We start from the raw sequence: 17713 nt of genomic DNA on the forward strand, positions 1-17713 counted from the left end.
TCAGATATAATTGTGGGGAGGACATTCTCCAGCCTATGGGCTAGGACTTTAGCTAGGATTTTAGCATCTGTGTTTAAGAGGGAGATGGGCCTGTAGGAGGCGCATTCAGTAGGATCCTTCCCTTTTTTAGCTATGAGGGTGATGCAGGCCTCCGAAAAAGAAGGAGGGAGGGAACCGTGGCTGAAGGATTCTGAAAGAACTGAAGATAGCAATGGGGAAAGCAAATTAGAAAATTTCTTTAGAAATTCCGCCGGGAAGCCATCAGGGCCAGGACATTTACCCGACTGCAGTGAAGAAATGGCTCGAGTAATTTCCATCAGGGATATCGGTTCTTCTAATGTCTTCCTTAGATCTGGTGAAAGACTGGGAATACTAAGACTATTTAAAAAGTCCGCAATCTCATCTCGATCAGTCTGAGATTCCGAGGTGTATAGCTGGGTATAAAAGTCCCTGAATGCTTCATTTATGAGTAAGTGGTCTGTAGTTACATGGCCATTTGGTAATCGAATCTTAGAAATATTTTGTTTAGCCTTAGAGCCTTTAAGTTGGTTGGCTAATAATTTGTCAGATTTGTCTCCATAAACATAAAACCTGGTTTTACTTTTCAGAAGTGACTGTTCAATTGGGTGAGTGGTAAGCAGGTCAAATTTAGTTTTAAGTTCTAGCCGCTTTTTGTAAAGATCTGGGGATTTAGTCCGAGAATATTCTTCATCGACCTCTTTAATTTGGCGGGCAAGGTCTGATCGCTCCCTATAAGATTTTTGCCTCACCCTAGCAGTGTAGGATATAATCTGTCCCCGGAGATAAGCCTTGAGGGAATCCCAGACAGTTAGACTAGACATTCCTGGAGTCATATTCGTGGATAGGAAAAAGGCTATTTCCGTTTCCATTGATTTAACAAAATTTGTGTCCGACAGCAGAGTTGAATTGAATCGCCACTGTCTGTCTCTCTGAGGTAGGTCAGGAAGGGACATGGTTAGAACCACAGGAGCGTGGTCGGAAATGACAATGCTCTGATAAGCACAGGAATGGACCAGGGGAATCAGTTGATTATCAATAAAAAAATAATCAATCCTCGAGTATGTGTGGTGCACTTGTGAGAAAAAGGAGTATTCTCTGTCACATGGATGTAAAGAACGCCACACATCACAAACACCGTAGTCAGAAAGGAACGCCTGAATAAGACGGGCTGACTTACTTGCTGTGCCGGGGTTGGTAGAGGATCGGTCTAGGACTGGGTCGAGCCAGCAATTAAAATCACCACCCAGTATGAGAGAATATGTATTAAGGTCAGGGAGCAGTGAAAACAGTCGTTCAAAAAAGACTGCATCATCTGAATTAGGGGCATAAACGTTCACAAGTACGACCAATGTATTGAATAATTTCCCAGAAACGATCACGTAGCGACCAAACTTGTCAGAAATCACATTGTGCTGCTCAAATGAAACATCCTGACTGATCAGAACTGAAACTCCTCGGGCTTTAGCTTGAAAGGAGGAGTGAAATCTCTGCCCTGACCACCTCGGGAACAGGCGGCTATTATCAGAACTGCGAATATGAGTTTCTTGTAGAAAGGCTATTTCTGTTTTAAGGTGTTTTAGATGTGAGAAGATCCTCTTCCTTTTAACAGGGTGATTCAGACCCTTAACATTCCAGCTCACCAACTTCAAGTATCTACTCATAATATCTAAGAAGAAAAATTAGGTGTGCACAATGACCTAGGCAGAAAAAAAGAGAACGGAAAGGAGGTTGAATGTGACCCACATTAAGTAATGAGTTGAAAAGAGTTAATGCAAAGTTTCTGGCAGTGACATATCCCCCCGACCCACCCTCCCCAACTAAGACAGCTGCTATAGAAAAATAAAAAAAAAGCAGCAAGCTCTTCAAAACAAACATAGTGCAATAACACATCTTCCTATCCTACACACTAATAGCTTTTGCTCCCGTATCATGGGTGTATACCTATTAGCACCTTAAAACGTGTAGATGTAAATAAAAAAAAAGGAATACCCTCTCAAATCTTGACCTGGAAGTCCCGAAATGAGCCCAGAAATATTTTTACAAAAATATAAAATATAAAACGTCCGACTTAAGCAGCGTAAAAGTAAGGTTAACAGCTTACAATTATTACAAAACTTATAGGTAAATCGGAAAAGCTTTTTTTTTTTTTTTTTTTTTTTTCTCCTTTCCCTTTTTTCTTTTTTTTTTCTCTCCCTCTTCACCACTTATTTTTCCCCTTCCCTCAAATAGCCAAAAAATAACTGCAAATTAATAATATTTGCAAAGGGGCAGTCCAACTAACAACAGAGAAAATACTGGTTGTCGCGGGGTTACTCACCCTCCCCTCAGGAATAATGTGACTCACGTAAAAAAAAAAGAGAGAGAAAAAAAAGTCAGTCCGTGAGCGTCAGTGAGCCGCACCGGGCTGCAGGCGGAGCCGTGGCAGCCTCCAACAGTCCCGTTACGGCGGGTTTGAAGCTTTGCTGCGACTCGTGATGAATTTGCGCGCCTCATCCACGGAGCCGATCCACCTCCTGGCCCCCCCGGACAGCGTGAGCCGGAGCCGGGCGGGGAAGAGCAGAGCCGGCCTCAGACCCAGCTGGTAGAGCTCCGACATGACTCCGCTGTATTCCGCTCGTTGGCTGGCAACTTCGGGGCTGTAATCCTCCAGGACCCGGATGGGCTGGCCGCGATATTCCAACATTCCCCTCCGGCGCGCCTCCCTGATGAGGATATCCTTCGTCTGGTACCGGTGAAGGCGGATGATGACCGGACGCGGTCTCTGTCCCGGGGCCGGCTTGGCGGCGAGCGAGCGGTGCGCTCTGTCTATCTCTGGCGGTGACGGCAGCGTATCGTTCCCGAACACCTCACACAGCAGCTTGGAGAAGAAAGCCGCCGGAGAACCGCTCTCGGTCGACTCCGGTAAGCCCAGGATACGGATGTTCTGCCTTCTGCTCCGGCTTTCCAAATCCACCACCTTAGCCTTCAGCCGAGCATTATCATCCCGTAGAGTCGAGCAGATGCCTTCAAGGTCCGTAACTCGCTGGCTGAGGTCTTCTGTGGCGAGTTCAAGGGACGAAACCCGTTGGCCATGGTCCTCGACCGCGAGCCGCGTTTGGTCGAGTTTGGAGTCGAGCTGACTGAAAGTATTTTTGAACTCGGCGGCCAGGGCAGCGCGGTGTTCCTCCAGCAACGTGGTAATGGCCGCCAGGGTTAAGACAGCGCCGGCGTCGTCCTTCTTGCCCGACTTGCCGCTCTTCGAAGCCATCTCGGAGGTAAGTGGGCTCGTTCGAGACAAAAAAAAAAGAAAAACAGCAACAGGGAATCCTTTTTAAAGTAAAAAATTTGAGAGTTTGAGGGCTTGGTGGTTTAAAAAGTTTGGCACTCACGGGAGCACTCGCGAAACGCGTCTACTCCATCTGCTCACCAACCGGAAGCCCTTGTTTTGTGAGGATTTTATTTTTATGCCCGCCGTTTTCAAAGCATGTCTGTTTCCGTAGTGTAGTGGTTATCACGTTCGCCTCACACGCGAAAGGTCCCCTGTTCGAAACTGGGTGGAAACATGTGTGACTTTGCAATAACATTATTTGGACTTGGAAAACCACTCCAGTCCTCTTCTTGGTGCACAGCACAGGAAGGTCGACCATCTCTTTCTCGCATTGGGTCTAATGCAGAAATTAATATTGTTGCAGTTCCACAACTGACTCAAAGCATGTCTGTTTCCGTAGTGTAGTGGTTATCACGTTCGCCTCACACGCGAAAGGTCCCCTGTTCGAAACTGGGCGGAAACATGTGTGACTTTGCAATAACATTATTTGGACTTGGAAAACCACTCCAGTCCTCTTCTTGGTGCACAGGAAGGTCGACCATCTCTTTCTCGCATTAGGTATAATGCAGAAATTAATATTGTTGCAGTTCCACAACTGACCAAAAGCCAGTCATTCTCCATCAACGTACACTAGCTCCACCACCAGACCCCAGCAGCAGAGGTTCCGAGAGGGGGTCACCGGAGGTGCGGGGAACCCCGGACCAGCTGGACCAGAGCCTCGCGGCAAACCGAGCCGAGACTCGCGGGGCTTCACCTGCATTCCCGTCGCGCTGAGACCGCAGAGAGCCGAGAATCGCGGACCGATATAAAAGTTTAAAAGGAGATGAACACTGACTTTCCAATGACATTGGTACACAGTTATTAAGTTCCTGCAATCAGGAAGTTCTTTGTCCAAAAAGCTGTCCTCGTTAGTATAGTGGACAGTATCTCTGCCTGTCACGCAGAAGACCGGGGTTCGATTCCCCGACGGGGAGACTTCTTGTGTCGTACGATGATACCTACATGATTGAGTCAAGTAAACAATGGTCATTAAGAAAATAGACTAGCAGTCGCTGTCTGCCTGCCAAAGAAGCTTCTAGATGCTGCAGCTGGATCAGAGGAAACTCTAATTGAGGTAGGATTATATACACACAGAAAATGTCATTGAAGAATTAAAAAGAGCAGTTATTAAGGACAGCATCTAGAGCATCTCTGGGAGAATCGCTTTTTATGCCCGCCGTCGCCTCGTCCCGGACACAGACTGACAGCACGGCCCTGAAAGCCACTCACCAACCCGGCTCACCGCCCCGCTGCTCAGCAACTCACCTTTGACTCACCGTCCAGACCCGGAGCCACCCAAAGACCCGGCTCACCGTGCGAACCCAGGGACCCGCTGTTAAGCTCCCCCCCGACCGGCCACCAGAGTGAAAGACCCAGCCCGCGGAGCTGGAGGACCAGGGCCCTGGTACCCTAAACACCCAGACGCTCTCGGTTCGATGGACAGCACTCATGGACAGCACTCTGTCAGGTACCACCACCACAATGTCAGACCACAATAACAGCAGAAGTGAGTTCTCGCATTGGGTCTAATGCAGAAATTAATATTGTTGCAGTTCCACAACTGACCAAAAGCCAGTCATTCTCCATTAACGTACACTAGCTCCACCACCAGACCCCAGCAGCAGAGGTTCTGAGAGGGGGTCCCCGGAGGTGCGGGGAACCCCGGACCAGCTTGACCAGAGCCTCGCGGCAAACCGAGCCGAGACTCGCGGGGCTTCACCTGCATTCCCGTCGCGCTGAGACCGCGGAGAGCCGAGAATCGCGGAACGATATAAAAGTTTAAAAGGAGATGAACACTGACTTTCCAATGACATTGGTACACAGTTATTAAGTTCCTGCAATCAGGAAGTTCTTTGTCCAAAAAGCTGTCCTCGTTAGTATAGTGGACAGTATCTCTGCCTGTCACGCAGAAGACCGGGGTTCGATTCCCCGACGGGGTGACTTCTTGTTTCGTACGATGATACCTACATGATTGAGTCAAGTAAACAATGGTCATAAGGAAAATAGACTAGCTGTCTGCCTGCCAAAGAAGCTTCTAGATGCTGCAGCTGGATCAGAAGAAACTCTAATTGAGGTAGGATTATATACACACAGAAAATGTCATTGAAGAATTAAAAAGAGCAGTTATTAAGGACAGCATCTAGAGCATCTCTGGGAGAATCGCTTTTTATGCCCGCCGTCGCCTCGTCCCGGACACAGACTGACAGCACGGCCCTGAAAGCCACTCACCAACCCGGCTCACCGCCCCGCTGCTCAACAACTCACCTTTGACTCCCCGTCCAGACCCGGAGCCACCCAAAGACCCGGCTCACCGTGCGAACCCAGGGACCCGCTGTTAAGCTCCCCCCCGACCGGCCACCGGAGTGAAAGAGCCAGCCCGCAGAAAGCCACTCACCAACCCGGCTCAGACCCGGAGCCACCCAAAGACCCGGCTCACCGTGTGAACCCGGGGATCCGCTGTTAAGCTCCCCCCCGACCAGCCACCGGAGTGAAAGAGCCAGCCCGCAGAAAGCCACTCACCAACCCGGCTCAGACCCGGAGCCACCCAAAGACCCGGCTCACCGTGCGAACCCAGGGACCCGCTGTTAAGCTCCCCCCCGACCGGCCACCGGAGTGAAAGAGCCAGCCCGCAGAAAGCCACTCACCAACCCGGCTCAGACCCGGAGCCACCCAAAGACCCGGCTCACCGTGTGAACCCGGGGATCCGCTGTTAAGCTCCCCCCCGACCAGCCACCGGAGTGAAAGAGCCAGCCCGCAGAAAGCCATTCACCAACCCGGCTCACCGCCCCGCTGCTCAACAACTCACCTTTGACTCACCGTCCAGACCCGGAGCCACCCAAAGACCCGGCTCACCGTGCGAACCCGGGGACCCGCTGTTAAGCTCCCCCCCGACTGGCCACCGGAGTGAAAGAGCCAGCCCGCGGAGCTGAAGGACCAGGGCCCTGGTACCCTAAACACCCAGACGCTCTCGGTTTGATGGACAGCACTCATGGACAGCACTCTGTCAGGTACCACCACCACAATGTCAGACCACAATAACAGCAGAAGTGGGTTCTCGCATTGGGTCTAATGCAGAAATTAATATGTTGCAGTTCCACAACTGACCAAAAGCCAGTCATTCTCCATTAACGTACACTAGCTCCACCACCAGACCCCAGCAGCAGAGGTTCCGAGAGGGGGTCACCGGAGGTGCGGGGAACCCCGGACCAGCTGGACCAGAGCCTCGCGGCAAACCGAGCCGAGACTCGCGGGGCTTCACCTGCATTCCCGTCGCGCTGAGACCGCGGAGAGCCGAGAATCGCGGAACGATATAAAAGTTTAAAAGGAGATGAACACTGACTTTCCAATGACATTGGTACACAGTTATTAAGTTCCTGCAATCAGGAAGTTCTTTGTCCAAACAGCTGTCCTCGTTAGTATAGTGTACAGTATCTCTGCCTGTCACGCAGAAGACCCGGGTTCGATTCCCCGACGGGGAGACTTCTTGTTTCATACGATGATACCTACATGATTGAGTCAAGTAAACAATGGTCATTAAGAAAATAGACTAGCTGTCTGCCTGCCAAAGAAGCTTCTAGATGCTGCAGCTGGATCAGAGGAAACTCTAATTGAGGTAGGATTATATACACACAGAAAATGTCATTGAAGAATTAAAAAGAGCAGTTATTAAGGACAGCATCTAGAGCATCTCTGGGAGAATCGCTTTTTATGCCCGCCGTCGCCTCGTCCCGGACACAGACTGACAGCACGGCCCTGAAAGCCACTCACCAACCCGGCTCACCGCCCCGCTGCTCAGCAACTCACCTTTGACTCACCGTCCAGACCCGGAGCCACCCAAAGACCCGGCTCACCGTGCGAACCCAGGGACCCGCTGTTAAGCTCCCCCCCGACCGGCCACCAGAGTGAAAGACCCAGCCCGCGGAGCTGGAGGACCAGGGCCCTGGTACCCTAAACACCCAGACGCTCTCGGTTCGATGGACAGCACTCATGGACAGCACTCTGTCAGGTACCACCACCACAATGTCAGACCACAATAACAGCAGAAGTGGGTTCTCGCATTGGGTCTAATGCAGAAATTAATATTGTTGCAGTTCCACAACTGACCAAAAGCCAGTCATTCTCCATTAACGTACACTAGCTCCACCACCAGACCCCAGCAGCAGAGGTTCCGAGAGGGGGTCACCGGAGGTGCGGGGAACCCCGGACCAGCTTGACCAGAGCCTCGCGGCAAACCGATCCGAGACTCGCGGTGCTTCACCTGCATTCCCGTCGCGCTGAGACCGCGGAGAGCCGAGAATCGCGGAACGATATAAAAGTTTAAAAGGAGATGAACACTGACTTTCCAATGACATTGGTACACAGTTATTAAGTTCCTGCAATCAGGAAGTTCTTTGTCCAAAAAGCTGTCCTCGTTAGTATAGTGGACAGTATCTCTGCCTGTCACGCAGAAGACCGGGGTTCGATTCCCCGACGGGCAGACTTCTTGTTTCGTACGATGATACCTACATGATTGAGTGAAGTAAACAATGGTCATTAAGAAAATAGACTAGCAGTCGCTGTCTGCCTGCCAAAGAAGCTTCTAGATGCTGCAGCTGGATCAGAAGAAACTCTAATTGAGGTAGGATTATATACACACAGAAAATGTCATTGAAGAATTAAAAAGAGCAGTTATTAAGGACAGCATCTAGAGCATCTCTGGGAGAATCGCTTTTTATGCCCGCCGTCGCCTCGTCCCGGACACAGACTGACAGCACGGCCCTGAAAGCCACTCACCAACCCGGCTCACCGCCCCGCTGCTCAGCAACTCACCTTTGACTCACCGTCCAGACCCGGAGCCACCCAAAGACCCGGCTCACCGTGTGAACCCGGGGATCCGGTGTTGAGCTCCCCCCCGACCAGCCACCGGAGTGAAAGAGCCAGCCCGCAGAAAGCCATTCACCAACCCGGCTCACCGCCCCGCTGCTCAACAACTCACCTTTGACTCACCGTCCAGACCCGGAGCCACCCAAAGACCCGGCTCACCGTGCGAACCCAGGGACCCGCTGTTAAGCTCCCCCCCGACCGGCCACCGGAGTGAAAGAGCCAGCCCGCAGAAAGCCACTCACCAACCCGGGTCAGACCCGGAGCCACCCAAAGACCCGGCTCACCGTGTGAACCCGGGGATCCGCTGTTAAGCTCCCCCCCGACCAGCCACCGGAGTGAAAGAGCCAGCCCGCAGAAAGCCATTCACCAACCCGGCTCACCGCCCCGCTGCTCAACAACTCACCTTTGACTCACCGTCCAGACCCGGAGCCACCCAAAGACCCGGCTCACCGTGCGAACCCGGGGACCCGCTGTTAAGCTCCCCCCCGACTGGCCACCGGAGTGAAAGAGCCAGCCCGCGGAGCTGGAGGACCAGGGCCCTGGTACCCTAAACACCCAGACGCTCTCGGTTTGATGGACAGCACTCATGGACAGCACTCTGTCAGGTACCACCACCACAATGTCAGACCACAATAACAGCAGAAGTGGGTTCTCGCATTGGGTCTAATGCAGAAATTAATATGTTGCAGTTCCACAACTGACCAAAAGCCAGTCATTCTCCATTAACGTACACTAGCTCCACCACCAGACCCCAGCAGCAGAGGTTCCGAGAGGGGGTCACCGGAGGTGCGGGGAACCCCGGACCAGCTGGACCAGAGCCTCGCGGCAAACCGAGCCGAGACTCGCGGGGCTTCACCTGCATTCCCGTCGCGCTGAGACCGCGGAGAGCCGAGAATCGCGGAACGATATAAAAGTTTAAAAGGAGATGAACACTGACTTTCCAATGACATTGGTACACAGTTATTAAGTTCCTGCAATCAGGAAGTTCTCTGTCCAAAAAGCTGTCCTCGTTAGTATAGTGGACAGTATCTCTGCCTGTCACGCAGAAGACCGGGGTTCGATTCCCCGACGGGGAGACTTCTTGTTTCGTACGATGATACCTACATGATTGAGTCAAGTAAACAATGGTCATTAAGAAAATAGACAAGCAGTCGCTGTCTGCCTGCCAAAGAAGCTTCTAGATGCTGCAGCTGGATCAGAGGAAACTCTAATTGAGGTAGGATTATATACACACAGAAAATGTCATTGAAGAATTAAAAAGAGCAGTTATTAAGGACAGCATCTAGAGCATCTCTGGGAGAATCTCTTTTTATGCCCGCCGTCGCCTCGTCCCGGACACAGACTGACAGCACGGCCCTGAAAGCCACTCACCAACCCGGCTCACCGCCCCGCTGCTCAGCAACTCACCTTTGACTCACCGTCCCGACCCGGAGCCACCCAAAGACCCGGCTCACCGTGTGAACCCGGGGATCCGCTGTTAAGCTCCCCCCCGACCAGCCACCGGAGTGAAAGAGCCAGCCCGCAGAAAGCCATTCACCAACCCGGCTCACCACCCCGCTGCTCAACAACTCACCTTTGACTCACCGTCCAGACCCGGAGCCACCCAAAGACCCGGCTCACCGTGCGAACCCAGGGACCCGCTGTTAAGCTCCCCCCCGACCGGCCACCGGAGTGAAACAGCCAGCCCGCAGAAAGCCATTCACCAACCCGGCTCACCGCCCCGCTGCTCAACAACTAACCTTTGACTCACCGTCCAGACCCGGAGCCACCCAAAGACCCGGCTCACCGTGCGAACCCGGGGACCCGCTGTTAAGCTCCCCCCCGACTGGCCACCGGAGTGAAAGAGCCAGCCCGCGGAGCTGGAGGACCAGGGCCCTGGTACCCTAAACACCCAGACAGCACTCTGTCAGGTACCACCACCACAATGTCAGACCACAATAACAGCAGAAGTGGGTTCCATGGTGTAATGGTTAACATCAGCATGAGTCTTTGAGAGCAGCCAGGAGAAAACCTGCAGTATCCATCTTACTGTCAAGAATTGTAGCAGAGTTTTTTACAGGATTTTATTTTTATGCCCGCCGTTTTCAAAGCATGTCTGTTTCCGTAGTGTAGTGGTTATCACGTTCGCCTCACACGTGAAAGGTCCCCTGTTCGAAACTGGGCGGAAACATGTGTGACTTTGCAATAACATTATTTGGACTTGGAAAACCACTCCAGTCCTCTTCTTGGTGCACAGCACAGGAAGGTCGACCATCTCTTTCTCGCATTGGGTCTAATGCAGAAATTAATATTGTTGCAGTTCCACAACTGACCAAAAGCCAGTCATTCTCCATCAACGTACACTAGCTCCACCACCAGACCCCAGCAGCAGAGGTTCCGAGAGGGGGTCACCGGAGGTGCGGGGAACCCCGGACCAGCTGGACCAGAGCCTCGCGGCAAACCGAGCCGAGACTCGCGGGGCTTCACCTGCATTCCCGTCACGCTGAGACCGCGGAGAGCCGAGAATCGCGGACCGATATAAAAGTTTAAAAGGAGATGGACACTGACTTTCCAATGACATTGGTACACAGTTATTAAGTTCCTGCAATCAGGAAGTTCTTTGTCCAAAAAGCTGTCCTCGTTAGTATAGTGGACAGTATCTCTGCCTGTCACGCAGAAGACCGGGGTTCGATTCCCCGACGGGCAGACTTCTTGTTTCGTACGATGATACCTACATGATTGAGTCAAGTAAACAATGGTCATTAAGAAAATAGACTAGCAGTCGCTGTCTGCCTGCCAAAGAAGCTTCTAGATGCTGCAGCTGGATCAGAGGAAACTCTAATTGAGGTAGGATTATATACACACAGAAAATGTCATTGAAGAATTAAAAAGAGCAGTTATTAAGGACAGCATCTAGAGCATGTCTGGGAGAATCGCTTTTTATGCCCGCCGTCTCGTCCCGGACACAGACTGACAGCACGGCCCTGAAAGCCACTCACCAACCCGGCTCACCGCCCCGCTGCTCAGCAACTCACCTTTGACTCACCGTCCAGACCCGGAGCCACCCAAAGACCCGGCTCACCGTGTGAACCCGGGGATCCGCTGTTAAGCTCCCCCCCGACCAGCCACCGCAGTGAAAGAGCCCGGCTCACCACCCCGCTGCTCAACAACTCACCTTTGACTCACCGTCCAGACCCGGAGCCACCCAAAGACCCGGCTCACCGTGTGAACCCGGGGATCCGCTGTTAAGCTCCCCCCCGACCAGCCACCGGAGTGAAAGAGCCCGGCTCACCGCCCCGCTGCTCAACAACTCACCTTTGACTCACCGTCCAGACCCGGAGCTCAGCAACTCACCTTTGACTCACCGTCCAGACCCGGAGCCACCCAAAGACCCGGCTCACCGTGTGAACCCGGGGATCCGCTGTTAAGCTCCCCCCCGACCAGCCACCGGAGTGAAAGAGCCCGGCTCACCACCCCGCTGCTCAACAACTCACCTTTGACTCACCGTCCAGACCCGGAGCCACCCAAAGACCCGGCTCACCGTGCGAACCCGGGGACCTGCTGTTAAGCTCCCCCCCGACTGGCCACCGGAGTGAAGGAGCTAGCCCGCAGAAAGCCATTCACCAACCCGGCTCACCGCCCCGCTGCTCAGCAACTCACCTTTGACTCACCGTCCAGACCCGGAGCCACCCAAAGACCCGGCTCACCGTGCGAACCCGGGGACCCGCTGTTAAGCTCCCCCCCAACTGGCCACCGGAGTGAAAGAGCCAGCCCGCGGAGCTGGAGGACCAGGGCCCTGGTACCCTAAACACCCAGACGCTCTCGGTTTGATGGACAGCACTCATGGACAGCACTCTGTCAGGTACCACCACCACAATGTCAGACCACAATAACAGCAGAAGTGGGTTCTCGCATTGGGTCTAATGCAGAAATTAATATGTTGCAGTTCCACAACTGACCAAAAGCCAGTCATTCTCCATTAACGTACACTACCTCCACCACCAGACCCCAGCAGCAGAGGTTCCGAGAGGGGGTCACCGGAGGTGCGGGGAACCCCGGACCAGCTGGACCAGAGCCTCGCGGCAAACCGAGCCGAGACTCGCGGGGCTTCACCTGCATTCCCGTCGCGCTGAGACCGCGGAGAGCCGAGAATCGCGGAACGATATAAAAGTTTAAAAGGAGATGAACACTGACTTTCCAATGACATTGGTACACAGTTATTAAGTTCCTGCAATCAGGAAGTTCTTTGTCCAAACAACTGTCCTCGTTAGTATAGTGGACAGTATCTCTGCCTGTCCTGCAGAAGACCGGGGTTCGATTCCCCGACGGGGAGACTTCTTGTTTCGTACGATGATACCTACATGATTGAGTCAGTCCTCTTCTTGGTGCACAGCACAGGAAGGTCGACCATCTCTTTCTCGCATTGGGTCTAATGCAGAAATTAATATTGTTGCAGTTCCACAACTGACCAAAAGCCAGTCATTCTCCATCAACGTACACTAGCTCCACCACCAGACCCCAGCAGCAGAGGTTCCGAGAGGGGGTCACCGGAGGTGCGGGGAACCCCGGACCAGCTGGACCAGAGCTTCGCGGCAAACCGAGCCGAGACTCGCGGGGCTTCACCTGCATTCCCGTCGTGCTGAGACCGCGGAGAGCCGAGAATCGAAAGAACACTGACTTTCCAATGACATTGGTACACAGTTATTAAGTTCCTGCAATCAGGAAGTTCTTTGTCCAAAAAGCTGTCCTCGTTAGTATAGTGGACAGTATCTCTGCCTGTCACGCAGAAGACCGGGGTTCGATTCCCCGACGGGGAGACTTCTTGTTTCGTACGATGATACCTACATGATTGAGTCAAGTAAACAATGGTCATTAAGAAAATAGACTAGCAGTCGCTGTCTGCCTGCCAAAGAAGCTTCTAGATGCTGCAGCTGGATCAGAGGAAACTCTAATTGAGGTAGGATTATGTACACACAGAAAATGTCATTAAAAGAAAGTAAAAAGAGCAGTTGTTAAGGACAGCATCTAGAGCATCTCTGGGAGAATCGCCTTTTATGCCCGCCGTAGCCTCGTCCCGGACACAGACTGACAGCACGGCCCTGAAAGCCACTCACCAACCCGGCTCACCGCCCAGCTGCTCAGCAACTCACCTTTGACTCACCGTCCAGACCCGGAGCCACCCAAAGACCCGGCTCACCGTGTGAACCCGGGGAACCGCTGTTAAGCTCCCCCCCGACTGGCCACCGGAGTGAAAGAGCCATCCTGCAGAAAGCAGCACTCATGGACAGCACTCTGTCAGGTACCACCACCACAATGTCAGACCACAATAACAGCAGAAGTGGGTTCCATGGTGTAATGGTTAACATCAGCATGAGTCTTTGAGAGCAGCCAGGAGAAAAACCTGCAGTATCCATCTTACTGTCAAGAATTGTAGCAGAGTTTTTTACAGGATTTTATTTTTATGCCCGCCGTTTTCAAAGCATGTCTGTTTCAGTAGTGTAGTGGTTATCACGTTCGCCTCACACGCGAAAGGTCCCCTGTTCGAAACTGGGCGGAAACATGTGTGACTTTGCAATAACATTATTTGGACTTGGAAATCCACTCCAGTCCTCTTCTTGGTGCACAGCACAGGAAGGTCGACCATCTCTTTCTCGCATTGGGTCTAATGCAGAAATTAATATTGTTGCAGTTCCACAACTGACCAAAAGCCAGTCATTCTCCATCAACGTACACTAGCTCCACCACCAGACCCCAGCAGCAGAGGTTCCGAGAGGGGGTCACCGGAGGTGCGGGGAACCCCGGACCAGCTGGACCAGAGCTTCGCGGCAAACCGAGCCGAGACTCGCGGGGCTTCACCTGCATTCCCGTCGTGCTGAGACCGCGGAGAGCCGAGAATCGCGGACCGATATAAAAGTTTAAAAGGAGATGAACACTGACTTTCCAATGACATTGGTACACAGTTATTAAGTTCCTGCAATCAGGAAGTTCTTTGTCCAAAAAGCTGTCCTCGTTAGTATAGTGGACAGTATCTCTGCCTGTCACGCAGAAGACCGGGGTTCGATTCCCCGACGGGGAGACTTCTTGTTTCGTACGATGATACCTACATGATTGAGTCAAGTAAACAATGGTCATTAAGAAAATAGACTAGCAGTCGCTGTCTGCCTGCCAAAGAAGCTTCTAGATGCTGCAGCTGGATCAGAGGAAACTCTAATTGAGGTAGGATTATATACACACAGAAAATGTCATTGAAGAATTAAAAAGAGCAGTTATTAAGGACAGCATCTAGAGCATCTCTGGGAGAATCGCTTTTTATGCCCGCCGTCGCCTCGTCCCGGACACAGACTGACAGCACGGCCCTGAAAGCCACTCACCAACCCGGCTCACCGCCCAGCTGCTCAGCAACTCACCTTTGACTCACCGTCCAGACCCGGAGCCACCCAAAGACCCGGCTCACCGTGTGAACCCGGGGATCCGCTGTTATGCTCCCCCCCGACCAGCCACCGGAGTGAAAGAGCCAGCCCGCAGAAAGCCACTCACCAACCCGGATCACAGCCCCGCTGCTCAACAACTCACCTTTGACTCACCGTCCAGACCCGGAGCCACCCAAAGACCCGGCTCACCGTGCGAACCCGGGGACCCGCTGTTAAGCTCCCCCCCGACTCGCGGGGCTTCACCTGCATTCCCGTCGTGCTGAGACCGCGGAGAGCCGAGAATCGAAAGAACACTGACTTTCCAATGACATTGGTACACAGTTATTAAGTTCCTGCAATCAGGAAGTTCTTTGTCCAAAAAGCTGTCCTCGTTAGTATAGTGGACAGTATCTCTGCCTGTCACGCAGAAGACCGGGGTTCGATTCCCCGACGGGGAGACTTCTTGTTTCGTACGATGATACCTACATGATTGAGTCAAGTAAACAATGGTCATTAAGAAAATAGACTAGCAGTCGCTGTCTGCCTGCCAAAGAAGCTTCTAGATGCTGCAGCTGGATCAGAGGAAACTCTAATTGAGGTAGGATTATGTACACACAGAAAATGTCATTAAAAGAGCAGTTATTAAGGACAGCATCTAGAGCATCTCTGGGAGAATCGCCTTTTATGCCCGCCGTCGCCTCGTCCCGGACACAGACTGACAGCACGGCCCTGAAAGCCACTCACCAACCCGGCTGGCTCTTCCACCGGAGTGAAAGAGCCAGCCCGCAGAAAGCCATTCACCAACCCGGCTCACCGCCCCGCTGCTCAACAATTCACCTTTGACTCACCGTCCAGACCCGGAGCCACCCAAAGACCCGGCTCACCGTGCGAACCCGGGGACCCGCTGTTAAGCTCCCCCCCGACCGGCCACCGGAGTGAAAGAGCCACCCCGCGGAGCTGGAGGACCAGGGCCCTGGTACCCTAAACACCCAGACGCTCTCGGTTCGATGGACAGCACTCATGGACAGCACTCTGTCAGGTACCACCACCACAATGTCAGACCACAATAACAGCAGAAGTGGGTTCCATGGTGTAATGGTTAACATCAGCATGAGTCTTTGAGAGCAGCCAGGAGAAAACCTGCAGTATCCATCTTACTGTCAAGAATTGTAGCAGAGTTTTTTACAGGATTTTATTTTTATGCCCGCCGTTTTCAAAGCATGTCTATTTCCGTAGTGTAGTGGTTATCACAATCGCCTCACACGCGAAAGGTCCCCTGTTCGAAACTGGGCGGAAACATGTGTGACTTTGCAATAACATTATTTGGACTTGTAAAACCAAACCAGTCCTCTTCTTGGTGCACAGGAAGGATCGACCATCTCTTCCTCGCATTGGGTCTAATGCAGAAATTAATATTGTTGCAGTTCCACAACTGACCAAAAGCCAGTCATTCTCCATCAACGTACACTAGCTCCACCACCAGACCCCAGCAGCAGAGGTTCCGAGAGGGGGTCATCGGAGGTGCGGGGAACCCCGGACCAGCTGGACCAGAGCCTCGCGGCAAACCGAGCCGAGACTCGCGGGGCTTCACCTGCATTCCCGTCGCGCTGAGACCGCAGAGAGCCGAGAATCGCGGACCGATATAAAAGTTTAAAAGGAGATGAACACTGACTTTCCAATGACATTGGTTATTAAGTTATTAGTTATTAGTTATTAAGTTCCTGCAATCAGGAAGTTCTTTGTCCAAAAAGCTGTCCTCGTTAGTATAGTGGACAGTATCTCTGCCTGTCACGCAGAAGACCGGGGTTCGATTCCCCGACGGGGAGACTTCTTGTTTCGTACGATGATACCTACATGATTGAGTCAAGTAAACAATGGTCATTAAGAAAATAGACTAGCAGTCGTTGTCTGCCTGCCAAAGAAGCTTCTAGATGCTGCAACTGGATCAGAGGAAACTCTAATTGAGGTAGGATTATATACACACAGAAAATGTCATTGAAGAAGTAAAAAGAGCAGTTATTAAGGACAGCATCTAGAGCATCTCTGGGAGAATCGCCATTTATGCCCGCCGTCGCCTCGTCCCGGACACAGACTGACAGCACGGCCCTGAAAGCCACTCACCAACCCGGCTCACCGCCCCGCTGCTCAGCAATTCACCTTTGACTCACCGTCCAGACCTGGAGCCACCCAAAGACCCGGCTCACCGTGCGAACCCGGGGACCCGCTGTTAACCTCCCCCCCGACTGGCCACCGGAGTGAAGGAGCTACCCCGCAGAAAGCCACTCACCAACCCGGCTCACCGGCCCGCTGCTCAGCAACTCACCTTTGACTCACATTAAGAAAATAGACTAGCAGTCGCTGTCTGCCTGCCAAAGAAGCTTCTAGATGCTGCAGCTGGATCAGAGGAAACTCTAATTGAGGTAGGATTATATACACACAGAAAATGTCATTGAAGAAGTAAAAAGAGCGGTTATTAAGGACAGCATCTAGAGCATCTCTGGGAGAATCGCCTTTTATGCCCGCCGTCGCCTCGTCCCGGACACAGACTGACAGCACGGCCCTGAAAGCCATTCACCAACCCGGCTCACCGCCCCGCTGCTCAACAATTTACCTTTGACTCACCATCCAGACCCGGAGCCACCCAAAGACCCGGCTCACCGTGCGAACCCGGGGACCCGCTGTTAAGCTCCCCCCCGACTGGCCACCGGAGTGAAGGAGCTAGCCCGCAGAAAGCCACTCACCAACCCGGCTCACCGCCCCGCTGCTCAGCAACTCACCTTTGACTCACCGTCCAGACCCGGAGCCACCCAAAGACCCGGCTCACCGTGGGAACCCGGGGACCCGCTGTTAAGCTCCCCCCCGACCGGCCACCGGAGTGAAAGACCCAGCCCGCGGAGCTGGAGGACCAGGGCCCTGGTACCCTAAACACCCAGACGCTCTCGGTTCGATGGACAGCACTCATGGACAGCACTCTGTCAGGTACCACCACCACAATGTCAGACCACAATAACAGCAGAAGTGGGTTCCATGGTGTAATGGTTAACATCAGCATGAGTCTTTGAGAGCAGCCAGGAGAAAACCTGCAGTATCCATC

The 17713-nt window shown here is 52.7% G+C and overlaps 10 non-coding genes across 10 annotated transcripts; all 10 read left to right on the forward strand.

Moving 5' to 3' along the window:
* Window positions 1–3490: 3490 nt before the first annotated feature.
* On the forward strand, window positions 3491–3563 carry trnav-cac (transfer RNA valine (anticodon CAC)). Its single transcript has one exon. It is a non-coding gene; the product is annotated as a tRNA-Val (tRNA).
* Window positions 3564–3718: 155 nt separating this feature from the next.
* On the forward strand, window positions 3719–3791 carry trnav-cac (transfer RNA valine (anticodon CAC)). The gene has a single exon. It is a non-coding gene; the product is annotated as a tRNA-Val (tRNA).
* A 439-nt stretch (window positions 3792–4230) lies between these two features.
* trnad-guc (transfer RNA aspartic acid (anticodon GUC)) lies at window positions 4231–4302 on the forward strand. Its single transcript has one exon. It is a non-coding gene; the product is annotated as a tRNA-Asp (tRNA).
* A 4932-nt stretch (window positions 4303–9234) lies between these two features.
* Window positions 9235–9306, forward strand: trnad-guc (transfer RNA aspartic acid (anticodon GUC)). Its single transcript has one exon. It is a non-coding gene; the product is annotated as a tRNA-Asp (tRNA).
* Window positions 9307–10327: 1021 nt separating this feature from the next.
* On the forward strand, window positions 10328–10400 carry trnav-cac (transfer RNA valine (anticodon CAC)). The gene has a single exon. It is a non-coding gene; the product is annotated as a tRNA-Val (tRNA).
* A 2554-nt stretch (window positions 10401–12954) lies between these two features.
* trnad-guc (transfer RNA aspartic acid (anticodon GUC)) lies at window positions 12955–13026 on the forward strand. The gene has a single exon. It is a non-coding gene; the product is annotated as a tRNA-Asp (tRNA).
* Window positions 13027–13696: 670 nt separating this feature from the next.
* trnav-cac (transfer RNA valine (anticodon CAC)) lies at window positions 13697–13769 on the forward strand. The gene has a single exon. It is a non-coding gene; the product is annotated as a tRNA-Val (tRNA).
* Window positions 13770–14213: 444 nt separating this feature from the next.
* On the forward strand, window positions 14214–14285 carry trnad-guc (transfer RNA aspartic acid (anticodon GUC)). Its single transcript has one exon. It is a non-coding gene; the product is annotated as a tRNA-Asp (tRNA).
* Window positions 14286–15005: 720 nt separating this feature from the next.
* trnad-guc (transfer RNA aspartic acid (anticodon GUC)) lies at window positions 15006–15077 on the forward strand. Its single transcript has one exon. It is a non-coding gene; the product is annotated as a tRNA-Asp (tRNA).
* Window positions 15078–16373: 1296 nt separating this feature from the next.
* On the forward strand, window positions 16374–16445 carry trnad-guc (transfer RNA aspartic acid (anticodon GUC)). The gene has a single exon. It is a non-coding gene; the product is annotated as a tRNA-Asp (tRNA).
* Window positions 16446–17713: the final 1268 nt, after the last annotated feature.

This window comes from Cololabis saira, chromosome 7, assembly GCF_033807715.1.
Source record: "Cololabis saira isolate AMF1-May2022 chromosome 7, fColSai1.1, whole genome shotgun sequence".
Classification (NCBI taxonomy): Eukaryota; Metazoa; Chordata; class Actinopteri; order Beloniformes; family Belonidae; genus Cololabis; species Cololabis saira.